Raw genomic sequence first — 14,416 nt, forward strand, 5'->3', positions numbered from 1 at the left:
CCGAGATCGTGAAGCCTGGCTTTTACCATCCGAGGATTTGGTTAACCCTCTTCTGGTTTTGTTGCTGTTGTTGTTGCTTGATCGCTTGTCTGTTTTAAAGAGAACCCATCCTTCCATCATCTCTAACGGGAGGCTTTCCTGGTGCTATGAGAGCATCACTGCTTACATATTTAATATGACGTTACTTTATTCTTGGTGACAACACAAAGGCAAATACCTGTATTGTCCTGTGGGTATGAGCAGCTCTAACACTCTAAAGCCTGTGACGATGATGACTTGCTATTTGCACGTCCAATGAATACGTTTCTGCCTTGATTTAGAGTGACACAGGGGAGAGCAGTCCTACATAGCATACGTGCTCCTCCCATCCTTCGAAGAGTGATGCAAATTCGTTCCTGGCTCTTTGATTATTTTGGTGTGTGTATTAGCTAGGATTAGGTTTGGTTGCAAGGGATTAAAATAACAAAAACAACCGTGTTTTAAACTGGACACCTGTTTATTTTGCTCTCACTTTAAGTGTCTAATTAGGCAGTCCAGGTCTGGAATAGGAGCCACAGGAGGTCAGGCTCTTTCTAACTTGCTGCTTCTTTCACCATCTTTAAGGCTTCCACATCGTGATTCACGAGGCTGCTTTCACTCCAGCCATCACGTTCACATTCCATCCAGCAAGAAGGAAACTAGAGCAAGAAAGGGCACATTCCACCTTTAAGGACTCACACAAAAAATTTCACACACATCTCCATTTATTTCTCGTGGTCCAGGGTTCAGTCTCCTGGCTGTAACCAGCTACTAGATAAGTTGGGAAATAGGATTCTTCAGATAAGAATTGGAGGTTCAATCACTGCAGAAGAAAGGGAAAATGGGCATTGAGAGATAGATAGGAATCTCTATTTCAATATATATAACAGAATCATTATTTCTATACCTTCACTTTTCACCTCTTGTGCAACAAACACAAAAATATTTTTTCCCAGGAAAAAATACGTATGTCCAAACATACTGAACACATCTGCAGTGAAAGCTGAAAAGTCCTAGTTTCCAGATGTATTATTTATTTTGATAATATCTGTGTTTATAGTAAATAATAAATCTTTGCTATGCATTTTCTAAACGCTAAGGTATTTTATATTGAGTGCCTAGGGCCATTTTTCTTTTACTGGACTAATCTAATATCCGACGGATTTACCTGCGGAAATTTTCCATGAAAATGAGTTTAAGTGCTGCAAATAAGCAATTGAGAGGGAAAAAAAAAAGAAAGATGCACCCACACACGAGCTTCACTTACAGAATTTAATTAGGAGCTCGCAGCCCACTGGACACAGCCCAGAGCCACGTCAAGGGGCGTTTCCGAAAGCAAAGGGAAATGGGACAAATAAAGACGGTGGAGCTGCCTGCGGAAGCAGGGAGGTGGCTACAATGTTATGTACCGTCGTCAAAGAGCTAGTCAAGAAACCTGAAGGAAGGACATTTCTGCTGCAAGATACAAACTGGCAGCCCAAAGCATCTACTGACAGATGGTGAGAGCAGAGGGGCATTCGCGCAGTGTGATGCCTGGGGAGCACTGCTGTGGGTGCTGGGAAAACAGGTGACCTCGCTCTTGCTTGGGACCCGCAGGACTGTCGGATGTTGGCTTGGGCAACAGAGGACCCCACCTGCAGGCTTCCCCTTTGCCCACAGCAGAGGTATCGGGGCCTGTGGCTGCATCCATCCAACAGGAATCCGCACTACTCCTCTCTGTCTGGAGACGTGGGAGCTTCTGCGGAGAGCATTCGACTGTCCTTTCCCATGAGGTCAAGGGGAGACTGTGACCCTTAGTCCTTGACGCCACCTGAGCAGCCCTGGCATCTCTGCAGTGAGACAAGCCATAGCTTTCGCCCTATGAGTAGCAATGCAGCCCAAGAATTGGGCTTTACTCAGGGGCAATCAAACTGAGGGATTATAGAGTAAACAGAACATAGAAGGGGCTCCTGAGAACTCAGAACAAAAGGAAAGGGGCACCGGAAATCCACCAGCCAAGCGGATTGAGGATATAGGCCCACATTCGCCAAATAGGAACAGAAAACAGAATGAAGGGAAGGATGACATCAGGACAAAACCCTATAGTCTCTAAAACAGAAATGAGAGACGGAATATGCAGACCATGGCCAGACCATGCATAAAAATAGAGCCCTGACCCACAGCCAGCAGCCAGCAACAAGGAAACCAACCCCTTATCTACAGTAACCAGCCCAGGAAGCCAGTGGCTGGGAGTCAGACGCGCAGGGAGCCTGACTGCTATCTTGGGTAGCAATCCGGAAAGCCAAGCAAGGACTTCTGTGACGATCAGCTCCAAATGCTCAAGACTCTAAGGCGGCTTCTCTCATGTTTGTCCCTCTTCCAGCTTAGGACTAAACAGAGAAAACAAGCACGCATTCCTAACAAATCACCTAGGATGCTGTGCCTCTGGCTGACTGTCCACAGCCCCCCATGCCAGCAGCCCCCATCAGGGCACACCGGGAGCCTCCCTGTATTCTGCTCTACAGCTGTCTCACTCCGCTGTCTGCCTTTGAGTCTCTGCCGGAACGCAAGTGACGGTGGCTGACTCCTTCGCTATGGCAAGCTCAGAGTAAACAGCCTTTTCCTGTTCTCGTTTGGTCGGTCTTCATTTATTTCCACAGAAACTATGAACCCTGCAAAACTAACCTCATCCGCTCTCCAAGCAAACTCCCCATACATCATCACCTTTCTTATCGTTCATTAGCACCGTTAGCCTCCTCTCCTGGAAAGCCTTCCCCTCTCTTCTCCACCCATCCATAACATGCCCTTTTCTCAAAACCCTGCCGCCTCCAAGACGCTACCCCAGACTAGAGGCGACTTTGGTCCCACGTTACGCTCATCAGCTTCTGAAAGCCCTGGGCATTCCCCGTCTCCGGAGTGCACCTGGGGACTTGGATTATTTGGTTCTATACTATTGGTTGTCTTACTCTCTGATTTGAATGTGTTTGAATGTCCTTCCTACACATTCATTACAGGGTCTTTTACAGCAATGCTGCTCAAAGTAGGTTCACAGCTAGCAGCAGAAGCCACTTGGAACTTTTGAGAAATGCAAACTGATTGGACCCTGCCCCACACCTGTCTAATCAGAGGCTCTCTGGGCAACTCCTGCACACTGCAGTTTGAGAGGCACTGCCCTACACCTTCTGGCGCTGTTCTTAGGTCATCGGAAGTGTTCAATGAATACTTGCAGAACTGAATTGATTGCTTCCTTCTGAATGAGCCAAAGCTTCAGCTAGAAGCACTGCCTTTTGTCTTCAAGGACGGAACAAATGCGGCTGAACAATACCCCCTTGCCCTGAGAACACGCCGTAAAACACACATTCAGAGGCGTCTCCTCCCCACACATCCTGCCTTCACACACTTGAGAGACTTCAAGAAGCAGAGGCTTTTATGGTCTGTGATGAGTGAGTTAAATACTAGCAAATTCGGACTTAACGGTAGTGCCCAGGCTGCCCAGCAGATGGGAGGTGCTTGCAGAAGAAAGGAGGCTAATGACCGTGGAGGGGGCGGGTCCTCACCAGAGGCTGGGTCAAAAGCCAGACACTCAAGGGAATGAAGACTCATAACCTTCGAGCTGTCACCACCAGAGAGGGGGGATATCTCCCAGACGAACCCAAGGTCCACTCTCCCCGGGATGCTGTCAGGAAACTGGCATTAGTGCCATAAAGGCAAAACTGCCAAAAATGAAGTCTTTCTTGCCAAACACAGCCGCTTACGCAAAATCTGGACTCTGTAAGCAGTTGAAACCAATTGGAGAAGTCAAGGCTGTGAAATTCTCTTTCAGGGCAACCTTGCAGGAGGGCTGCAAAGAGTATGCAGCCACAGTCACCGTTAGAAGAAAATTAGCTGCACAGGCAGATCCTTGTTATGCCTCTATTGGCTTCACTTTAAGGAAAGAAGGCCAGATGACCAAGGTTTTTTTTGGTTTTTTTTCTTCTTATTTTTCAGAAAGCATATGAAGTTGGTAAGGAAAAGGACATCCGAAATTAGAGAAAGAGATCGTAGCACTGGCCTTGCGTGTAGACCCTTGGCACTCAGCGACTCTTCAAACCCTTTCTTTTTTACATCACGGTGTTTTCTGAATGGTCCATGGGGTGCTTTGGTAATGGGGGCAGCAAAGAGGGTCCAGGGACAGGCTGTGAGAGCCACTAGCTGCATGAAAGGACCCAGACACCATCTGATGCAAAATCAGAGCTGCGCTGATGGAAGAGGTCCCTTGGGTCCAACAGACTTCAGGTCACACCTGCCCACATAAGCTTGCTTCCTTCCCAGAGCAGACGTCATGTGAAACACGCCATGCCTCTGCTGCACAGCTTTCGTGCTCTTCTTAAGAATCACACTGAAGTCATTGAACAGAATCTGACGTTTGTTATTGGCAATATTCTGTACGTTATGCCACCGATGTGAAAAACTGATCTAAACAAGGCGACTATATTAATAGCCCAATAATTCCTTCAGCTCCCCTCTGAAGGAAAAACATTAAAATTCCGCACAAAGATGTAAGGCGGCCTGCAGACGAGAAGGCTGGTAAATACATCAGAGCTGCCTGAAATGTGAGTGTTATCCTGGAACCATCTCAGCAGTTAGCCACGCCAGTGCAGAATAAAGAGCTAAAAGCCAGTGATGGGTCCCCTGGGCCCTGGAGAGATTTCATAAAAAATTAATGCCGGGTAAAACAGAAGCCATCGAAACTGCAGCTGGCGAACACGTGCGGTGCGCTTGGATCGCCAAGGCCCCGCAGCAGAGAGCATTTTCCACTATCATTTGTTAGACCGGAACATTCTTCTGTCATACTTCCTGCCTGTGCTGAAAGGCATTTTCAGGTTAGACACGAAGAGACGGGAAGCGAGGTTGGAATGAGGATAGGAGGTTGGCCGGCGCACTCAGAATAACCGGTTGCTCTAACTTGCTCTGGGTAACCAGGGGGTGCAGGAGATGAGCAGGAATAGCAAACTTCCATGAGGCCGAGCCATGGGAGGAGCTCTCGGGGGTGGGAGGATCAGGGCTGAAGGGTCCAGGACTCGGGATAAGCGTTGCTCTTTCCCTTCACTGGTGAGCTTAGGGGCTGACTGTGAGCCCTTGAGGGAAAAGACAATCTCTCTCTTGCTCCCCAAGGAATCCCCTGCAGCACCTAGCAGAATCCCTCGCCCATATGGAGGTCCAATAAAAAAACACCGGCCAGGGTGGGTAGAGGCACCCCGCCCACAGGGATGGCCTCCACCAGGTACGATTTGGCCACATCCCTCACCGTCTCCTACTCAGTATGCTTAAAAAGCCCTGAGCAGGTGCCTGTTTGCCTGTCACCACTCAGAGGATGGATGGAGGCAACTGGCATCTTCCAGGAGCCCCACTCTAGAGGGACCTTAGAACGTGTAGGGTTGAAGGGAAATTTTGAGTCAGGGAGAGATGATGGCTTGGTGAGAGTGTATTTTAGCTGAGACATTGAACTTGATTTCTGCAACAAACTTCAGTTCAAGTCTACAAACAATAAATGCTGGAGAGGGTGTGGAGAAGAAGGAACCCTCTTGCACTCTTGGTGGGAGTGTAAATTGATACGGCCACTGTGTGAACCTCAGTTCAAGTCCCAGACGTGTAACTGACTGGCTGTATGAACAAGTCCCTTTGTGTCTTCAGGCCTCAGTTTCCTTATTTGTGAACAGAGATGCTGCAGAGGGCTGTTTAGAGAATTAAATGGCCATCATGAAAGAGCTTCACATGGTATAAGTTACCAGGCAGCCACGAGGTATTAATAGGGCACGATAGATCACAACTGGGTTCTCTATAATCAATCCCAATTTAAGGAGTAATAGAGGATACAACTGCCTTTTTCAATGAAAGTATTTTGAAGCCAAATATTAAAAATCAAAATAAAATGCTTCTGATTTCTGTATCTTTCTAGGCTGTTCAGCCCTATGACACCCATTATACACATACATAAATACATATATATGCTTTATGTATACATAGAGTATACATTTTATATATTTGTAAATATACATACATATATAACACAGAATTCCTGCATAATAATTGTATCCGTATGAAAATTAAGATAAATGTAGCGCTAATAAATTATTTATATAATTTATTATGTATAGAGAGAGAGAGAAAGAGAGAGAGAGGGAACTTAGTACTATGGGAAATTAAATTGGTACTCTCATGGGACTAGAGACTAAAAGAAGCCATGCCATGTTAGTCTCAAGATGATTTAATTAACTTGGTTGTGTTCATCTATGACATACTTAAGTTTTCTTTTCCTGTAGCACTATCTCCCTCTGAAAAGGAGATCTTGCCTGAAGTTTCCAAGTGTATATGGTTGAAATCAATGAAAGTGCAGAGAGAAGAGGTTGGTAGCAGTGACTCAGGCGCTGAATAGATTCACCAACGTTCATGGACACCAAGTGTTTCTGGTGGATCACGCCCATGTGGTACAGCTAGTATTTCAGATGCTACTTGAACAATTCCTAGTTACCTCTGTGATAGGAAAAATGCACCAAAAAGAAACACATTCACAGGAAGGGCTCTGGCACAGTTGTCTGCAAACCTCACTGCAGAAACTGCTGAGTGAGCATCAAAGAAACGAGAACTTGTTCCATTCCTCAGTTGTATCTTGGTGCCCACACGTGCGGTTATGCAACGGTCTTTGGCTCGCTTTAGAAATTCATAGAGCTTATCCAGAAGTTCTGCTGCTGCGATGACCCTGCAGAACAACAAGTCCTCTCCATTTCCGGCCTGACCTCACTGGAAGCTCTTCCTCCTGTTTCCAAGTTTAGTTTGTCTCTGCTCTGCTCCGCTTTAGAAGAGTCCTGCAGGCCTGGTTCTAGCGCTTCGGCTGGCCAGCAAGAAGACGTTGTGTGACATCGTCGACATCTACAACAGGCAGCAGCAGGGCCCTTGGACAAGTGAGTGCCATAAACTGGGGCACCGCGTTGGAGCTGGCATCCTCAGGCCTCATTAGAGGAGTTTGGTGAGATGCCCAGGCAGGTCTGCCCTTTGACCTGCTCGGATGCGGGCTTCCAAAGACAGCGGGCAACCACACAAAAGCTGGTCCATTCGCTTGTCATACTTCATCTAAAATCCTTCTCTGACCCACTCCCCTGACAGCTTCCTTGGGTTGCCAGGGTTTTCATTTGCTTCGTTAGAAAGACACCCGTACATATTCTCACATACACAACTGCAACCGGCCAGTTATAAATGGAATCCCCCATTGACAAGAGTGAATTGCAGACGTAACTCCTGAAGACCTACTGGACTGAAAAGTGAAAGCACTGCCGCTGATTCCCCCCACACACCAAAACATCCTAAATTATTAGCAAGTTAACTATTCTCTTCCCTGATAACGAGGAAGTAAAGGTAATATCAACTTTTAGAAAAAGTTAAAATGCGTGAGGTTGTTCAGTTCACACCTGCTGTTACTGGCAATATTCAATGTTAGCGCTGTGCTGGGGTTGCATACGGTGTTTTGGATATATCCTCTTCTTTGATCTTCAGAACCTGTGAGGTAGACACGCTCACGATTGCCGCTCTACAGGTGAGGGAACTGAGGTGCAGAGACATCAAGTAACTGGCCCAAGGTCACACAGGTAGCAGGTGAGGAAGCCTAGATTCTAACGTCAGTTGTCATATTACCCTTGGGAGCTGCAGAGTTCCTATTGGACTGGAGCCCACACCTGCACACACATGTGTGCACACGAATGTGCACACATGCACACACACAGGTAGCTGGCATTCTGGCAATTCTAACGAAGCAAGCCTTGTTTGCAGTGCGCCCCCGTTATCTGGCGCTAGATGTGGTTTTCAACTGCTGCTGTCCTTTCAATTAACACCTTTGTTATAAATTGGTGGAATTACTGTTAAGTTTAACTTCTGTTGATCATTATGTTCGTGTGCATTGCTATGTTACCATTTTATTTGCTGTTTTTTCACAATGCTTTATTATCACTGAATGCTTTTTAGCCCAAAAAGCAAGATACGTGGGAAAGGTAGATGTGGGATCTCTTATGTGCTTCTGTGGTCATGGAGTCTGTGCACCACCAGAGTAAGGAATGGAATTGAACAAACCGAGCAGGCTTTGCCCTGTGTCTGGGCTGGTGGAAGCTGCTTATAGCTTCCTAAGCCCTCTCCACTCTTGATATCTTTAAGTCATCAACATTTGACTAGAAGATCTCCTGCCTTCAAACCTGGAAGACTTCATCTGTAAGAGATCCAGTTCTAGTTGACTTTTCTCATATTTTATATAGTCTTTTAAATTTACGAAGTCTTGGAGTGTCTTTAAACCAGTCCAGTCAGAACTCTGGAGGCGCTAGGAAGCCAGTGCAGGGCTGAAGCATCTTCTGGGTGGTTCTGCAGTCCTCCCGTTGCCCCTGGACACACACTCACACAGACAGGCACATTTTCACAAATACCCTTACGCACACAAACACACACACACTCAGATCAGTTGTTTGCCGGGTGTAGAGTTTCAGTTTTGCAAGATGAAGAAATTCTGTAGATTGGTTGCACAACAATGTGATATACTGGCCACCGCTGAATTGTACGCTGAAAAATAGTTAAGATGGTAAATTTTACGTTACGTGTATTTTGCCACAATTACAAATAACAATAGTAATAAAGACAGAGATGTTCACGCGAGTGATAAGCACACAAGTGCATTAGTTCACTCTCACGCCTAAGGAGGAGACAGCTTTCCTCCGTGTGTCCTCCTGGAGGGCGAAGCCACGGGGAGACAGCCCTGCAATCCACTGCTCCCGGGATGGTAGATTAAGGGTGACGGCAAAGCGCTGGCCGGAGGGAACCACGCCCAGGAAAGCTGAAGCAGGAGAAGCTTCTGCCCTCTAGAGCTGTCACTGGCGCACTGGCCCGGATTCCATCTCTCCTAAAAGAAGACGGAAAGGAGCTCTGTCAGAGGAAGGGTCCTTTCTCAGAAGCCAAGCTCTGTTGTGGCAGCGGCTGGGATGGTGCTTTATAAACTCCTTCTTGGGGCTTCAAATATCGTGGTCAGACATTGTGAAGGCTCCCCTGAGGCTCTGAGAAAGGTGTGAAGGGAGACAGAGGGCCACTCCCTCTCCAACTGTTCACAACTGTGGCTGCATTTCGCTCAGCCTGAATCTCATCCTCCCCCCAGCCCCACCTCCTTCCGGAGTGGAAAGTTTTCCCCCAACTCCTAAGGCTCAAGGGCACTGGAGGAAAAAGTCTCCCCCAAGACAGGGAGAGGTTGAGAGGTTTGGCATCTTTGAAGACTCATTGTTATTTATATCCACTCACCTCCCTCTGCCACCGCATCTATAACCATCAAAATCCAGATCCTGTTGCAGCTGGAAAAAACCAGTAGGGTCCAGACGTGACTGAGATTTTTGTTTGTTTGTTTGGGATGTGAAGTTTTGCATGTAAATCAAATAGTCTGCTGGAAAAGTCATCCCCTGAGCAAATAGTCCGCTTCCCGGGTATTGCCAAGTAGGAGAAAGATGGTAGTTTATTTGGAGAGAAGAGTGTCCATATCATATAAGTGAAAACTCAGAATCAAAGAGTCAAATTAAGGGAACTTGGAATCCCTCCACCCCGCACCTCCTGTTTACCTACAACGCCCAAAGGCTGCTACATGTTTCTGACAGGAGCCAGGATCCCTAGGTGATGTGTTCAGGCCTTCCTGCCCTGCCCCTGGAGGAGACAACGAGGTATAAATTGGAGCTTTCTTCAAGGTTCTATCAACAGGATGTTGGGATCGTGACCCCTTTGGTTGCAGAGAAATGGGAAGAGGTGTCAGGGCTTATGCACCGAGAGGATGCACGTCTCCCCAGAGGTCCCATCTCGAGCCCGTGAGGCCAGGGGACGTGGCGGGAAGAGCTCCATTTTCCCAGTGACTTTCCCACTGGAGTTTCCTTTCTCCAGGCCATGGTTGTGGCCCTACAGCAATGCTGGGAAGGGAGCGAGAGGCACTGGCCGTACCGTGATGAAAGGTCCACGGCTTGATGTGCCGATCCTGGAACTGTTTGCTCTGAGGCCACCTTGTCTCTGCTCTAATCTGCCTGGGTGGGCGTGGGGAGGCTGTGAAGAAAGGCGTCCCCCCCGGAGCCCTGCCCATCCTCCTTAGAGAGGCCTGCTCGCGAGGGGGCCTCCGATTTCAGGAGACGTCCCACCACTCCTTGACCTAGAGGCACGGCTCGAGGTGCCTACGTTGTACAGTCGGGGTGGTTTATGTCGAGCGCCTGCTTCCTCCTGGGAGCCTGCAGACTCGTCCGTGCCAGGCAGAGGGGGCCTCTGTGAGCAGCTCCAATAAAACTCCTGGGCTCTGGGTCTCTGATGGTCTCCCTGGTGACGCCATTTCACACGTGTCGTCACAGCGTGTAGCTGGGGAGCCAAGCGTGGGCTGTGCGACTCCCGCGGGTGAGGACCGTTGTGACTTCGTACCCGGCTTCCTTTGGCCTTTGCCCCATGTGCTTTTCCCCTTTGCTGATTTTGCTTTGTACCTTCTTGCTGTCCTAAATCATAGCGGTGCGGATGACAGGCTGGTGGGTCCACCTTGTGATTCATTGAACCTCGGGTGGTCTTGGGGCCCTTCCCCCCATCACAGGCGTGGTGACGCCATCTCTGCAGGTTGTGTTTCCCTGACCCCTTCGTTGACTGACTGTAACTGACTGCGGCAAATGGGAGACAGTGGAGGGAGTGAGGACGGAGAAGAAAGAAACGAGCTAGAGGGGTCCTTCCTCCTGCGGGAGCCCAGACAGTGTTTCTGGGAAAGGGTGGAGCTCTGGCAGTTCCAGTCTCGGCCACGCAACCCCAGCCCGCGTGCCGTGATGATGCCGCGTCCTCCCTGCTCTTGCTGCCTCATCTGCCCCTGCTTGTCACCTTGTCTTTTCCATCACCTGTGTAACCAATCTTCTGCGTTAAATTCCCTCTTTTAAAAATACCTCAAGTCATTTTTGTTTTCCTAGCTGAACACCAGCTGCTACGTTCCTTAAATACATACCCTGTGCCACCTCCATGCCCAGCAAATGATGTTCAGAGACAAGACACCTTGGACCTGAGTCTATGCACCCAGCTGCCCCTGCAGAGGTCACATTTTCTCGCCCAGCAAAGGCTCACCGTAGGGTCAGAAAACTCTGTGCTGATTTCTAAGACCCAGGACTGTGGGCAAAGGGTCTGTAATGTGGGTGGGCTTCAACCACCCACGCTACAGCGTGGTGCCCTCGGACACTCTCTTACTGACACTATTTTTGGGCAAGAGAAAGCCATGGTGTGCTTGACTCTCCTCGGCTGGTGGTTTGGTAGAGTTAGAAAGTTAACCAGCACGTATGCATGTTCACACAATAATCAGTGAGTCTCAGGCCAGAAGTGTCACTGTGGTAGTGGTTTTGAGGGTAGCAAGCCTGTCCCAAAGGCACAACACAGCCAGGAATCCCAGGGGGACCTGGCAACTGTGTAACCTGATCTGGAGGGTGTAGGGCTGACCACTCTTCCGCGGACCCCACGTGGGCAAGGGTAGCTAGGAATCCAGGACACTCCTGGTCCAGGATTTTAGGGAAAATTATGTATCTCATCTTAGACATGATGAGCTGCAAGTTACCATTGGGACATGCCAAGTGAAGATGGCTGGTAGGCAGTTAGAGAGGGGACTCTGAAGCTCTGGAAAGATTATGACTAAAGACCTAGATGTGGGAGAAGTCAGGATGGAAACTGAAATCATGGCGGTTGCTGAAATTATCAAGGGAGCCTGTGTAGCATATGGAGGAACTCCAGAGAGCGCATCTCTCAGAGGCCCGGGGGAAAGACCTTCAAGGCAAGGGTGGGCAACAGAGTTCAGCGCCTCCAAAGGTTAAGTAGATGGGAACTGGATCCTGTCCTTTGGATCTAGCCATGGATGACCCTGAACTACAGGTTCCGTAGAATGATGGGGGCAGAAGCTTGCAACGAAGAGGGGAGAGAAGGAACGATAGCTGGGGGATGTGGGTTGAGCAAGGGTTTCTTAAAATACTAAAGAGACTTGAAGTTGAATACGTGCTGATGGGAGGGAACTGCTAGAGACAGGGAGCCTTGAAGGTACAGGAGGGAGAGTGGAGAAGCCGCACAGCAAGGCCCTGAAGAAGGTGACAGGGAACACAGGCAAAGGGGGGACACAGCACACTTGGCCGTGGACAAGGTGGGAACCTTTCTACTGTAGTAATAAGAAGAAACAGGGAAAAGATGGGTAAGTTTGCAGGCGAGTGCATAGATTTGGTAGCAAAAAACTGAGAGAATTCTTCAACAGTGGCATCGTTTTTTTCCCTAGTAAATTAGATCAAGTGACAGGGTCAGAAATACGGAGACAGTAAAGAAGGTTAGAGATAGCCACGACTGGAAATAGGAGTCTATAGAGATATAAAGACTCAGAGGAAAAGAAAGTATGGAAAATTTTAGAAGGAAATTTTTCTTTTCTTTTTCTTCTATTATTTGAAAAGAAGCCAAAATGGTTTTCAGAAAAAAAAAAAGTCATTTTCTAATTTTTGTAACACTCTTAGAGGTATTTACTCATCTTCCCTCCAGCTGGGCATCCCCCCACCCCCACCCCGGGCAGGAAATCTTGTGGTTAGATGGTGGCGAGGCTCTGTGGATGGTTCAGGAATGTAGCCCAAGCCCCTCAGCTTTATTTACCCAACAAGGACAGGTTCCTCGCTGTGCGTGGTCACAGCTGTCTGTAACTTGTCTGTAGGAAGGCAGACCCTCCCTCCTGCCAAGCCGCACCAGCCGCCCTCGGAATCTTGGAGGGCGAAAACATTCCCTTGTGCAGGAAGACCCCTCCTTCCCAGCCTTCTGACCAAAGTGGGAGAGGGAAAGGGGGCGGAGTCTGCCGGGCACTGCAGGGCACTCTGCCCGGGGCTCCCAGCCACCAGGTTGGAAACTGGGAGAAAGGGGGCCGGGGGGCGGGGGTCATGCCGGAATAACAGCAGCATGGCTGGGTGACCAGCAAGGCCCAGAGACGCTGCTGCTTCGCCAGCCTTCGAGAAGGGGGAGGAGAAAACGCTGCGGGATGGGGGGAGGAAGCGGGGGGGGGGGGGGTCCTTAGGAAGTTATTTAAGAGCTAAGTTTCCTGTCGTTTAGCCTGTGTCCTTTGGAGGGAGTACTCCAGAGACGCCCAGAGCCAGCCTGCGCTGGGACACCTCGGGAGGGGACCGCAGGTAAGCAGCCGCCCCTTCTGCCGGGGCATCCCGCAGCCCTGCGTCCACCTCCTGCCCCTGGGTTTCCGGGCCGATCCGTCAGTTGGTGCCCGGCGTGCGGGGGAGCGGGTATCGGAAGCAGCCCCAGCGGTCCAGGTCCGTTTCGCCCCTTACTCCGCATCTACCCAGCCCCACTTCCGAGCAGGCCTTCTCTCAGGCATCCCACGAAGCTTCCCTAAAGGCGCTGCTGCCTGAAAAGGGGCACCTGGGGTGCTCCCCCAAAGGACAGCCCCACCCCTTTCTTCAGGGGAGCGGACTATGGAGAGAGGATGTAGAGGTTGCAGAGGGGGCAGGCAGGGCCAGGTAAGAACACCTGCTTGGCTGGCACTGCGAGTGGTCCAGCTCCGCTCTCCATCGCTGGCACCCCATCCCCCCAGCCGCAGGCAGCCGAACTGGAGCACCTGCCCCAGCCCAGACCTGACAAGAAGGGGGCGCTTCTGCCCACCTGCGCTCACCCAGCCTGGCCTGCACCCGGGCGGCACCTGGGGCGCCCCAGTCTCTGCTTTAATGGTTCTCTCTCCCAACGGGCCACCGCACTGCTCTGTCCAAACATTCCCCTCCGCTAGCAGCCCTGCAGCCCACCCCAGCCACTCCCCAGCAGGGGAAGGCTTTTTCCTGCCTTCTCTCTATCCTTAACCCTTCTCTCTCCCCTCCCCCCACCCCTTAACCCGCCAGAGCCTGTAAATCTGACCGCAGGTATTTCTGGATACCCACCCAGACTTTACACTTCCAAACGCTACTGTCTGCTTCCAAGCCCCAGTGCCTTAGCAAGGGGCTCCAGCTGTGCTCCATTTTCGCTCCACACATTTCTGGGACAGTCTACTCCCCTCGCCTCTGTAAGGGCTACTTCTCATCTTCTGAGGGTGCGGAAAGCAGCCGAAGAAACAGAGTCGTGACTGGGTAATCCAGGTGATCAAGGGGAAAGCTTCATTGGGGCCAGAAACAAGGTCTCCCTTCATCTGGTCTGTTGGTCAACAAGACCCCGACGGGGAGGTGTGGTGATTAAACTGGTTGTTTGTCCACACAAACTCCAAAGGAAGGGGAAGCAGGCTTGGAGCAAGGGCAGTGTTAGCTGACCCAGTAAGTTTAGCGAGCGGGCTATTTACAGCCCTATTTAATATTGCAGTGGCCTCTGCCTCACCTACCCAAAGTCTCCCCTCCCGCCTCCTGTGGTCCTGACTCCAAGGCAG

Source organism: Leucopleurus acutus (genome assembly GCF_964270905.1).
Source record: "Leucopleurus acutus genome assembly, chromosome: 10".
NCBI lineage: Eukaryota > Metazoa > Chordata > Mammalia > Artiodactyla > Delphinidae > Leucopleurus > Leucopleurus acutus.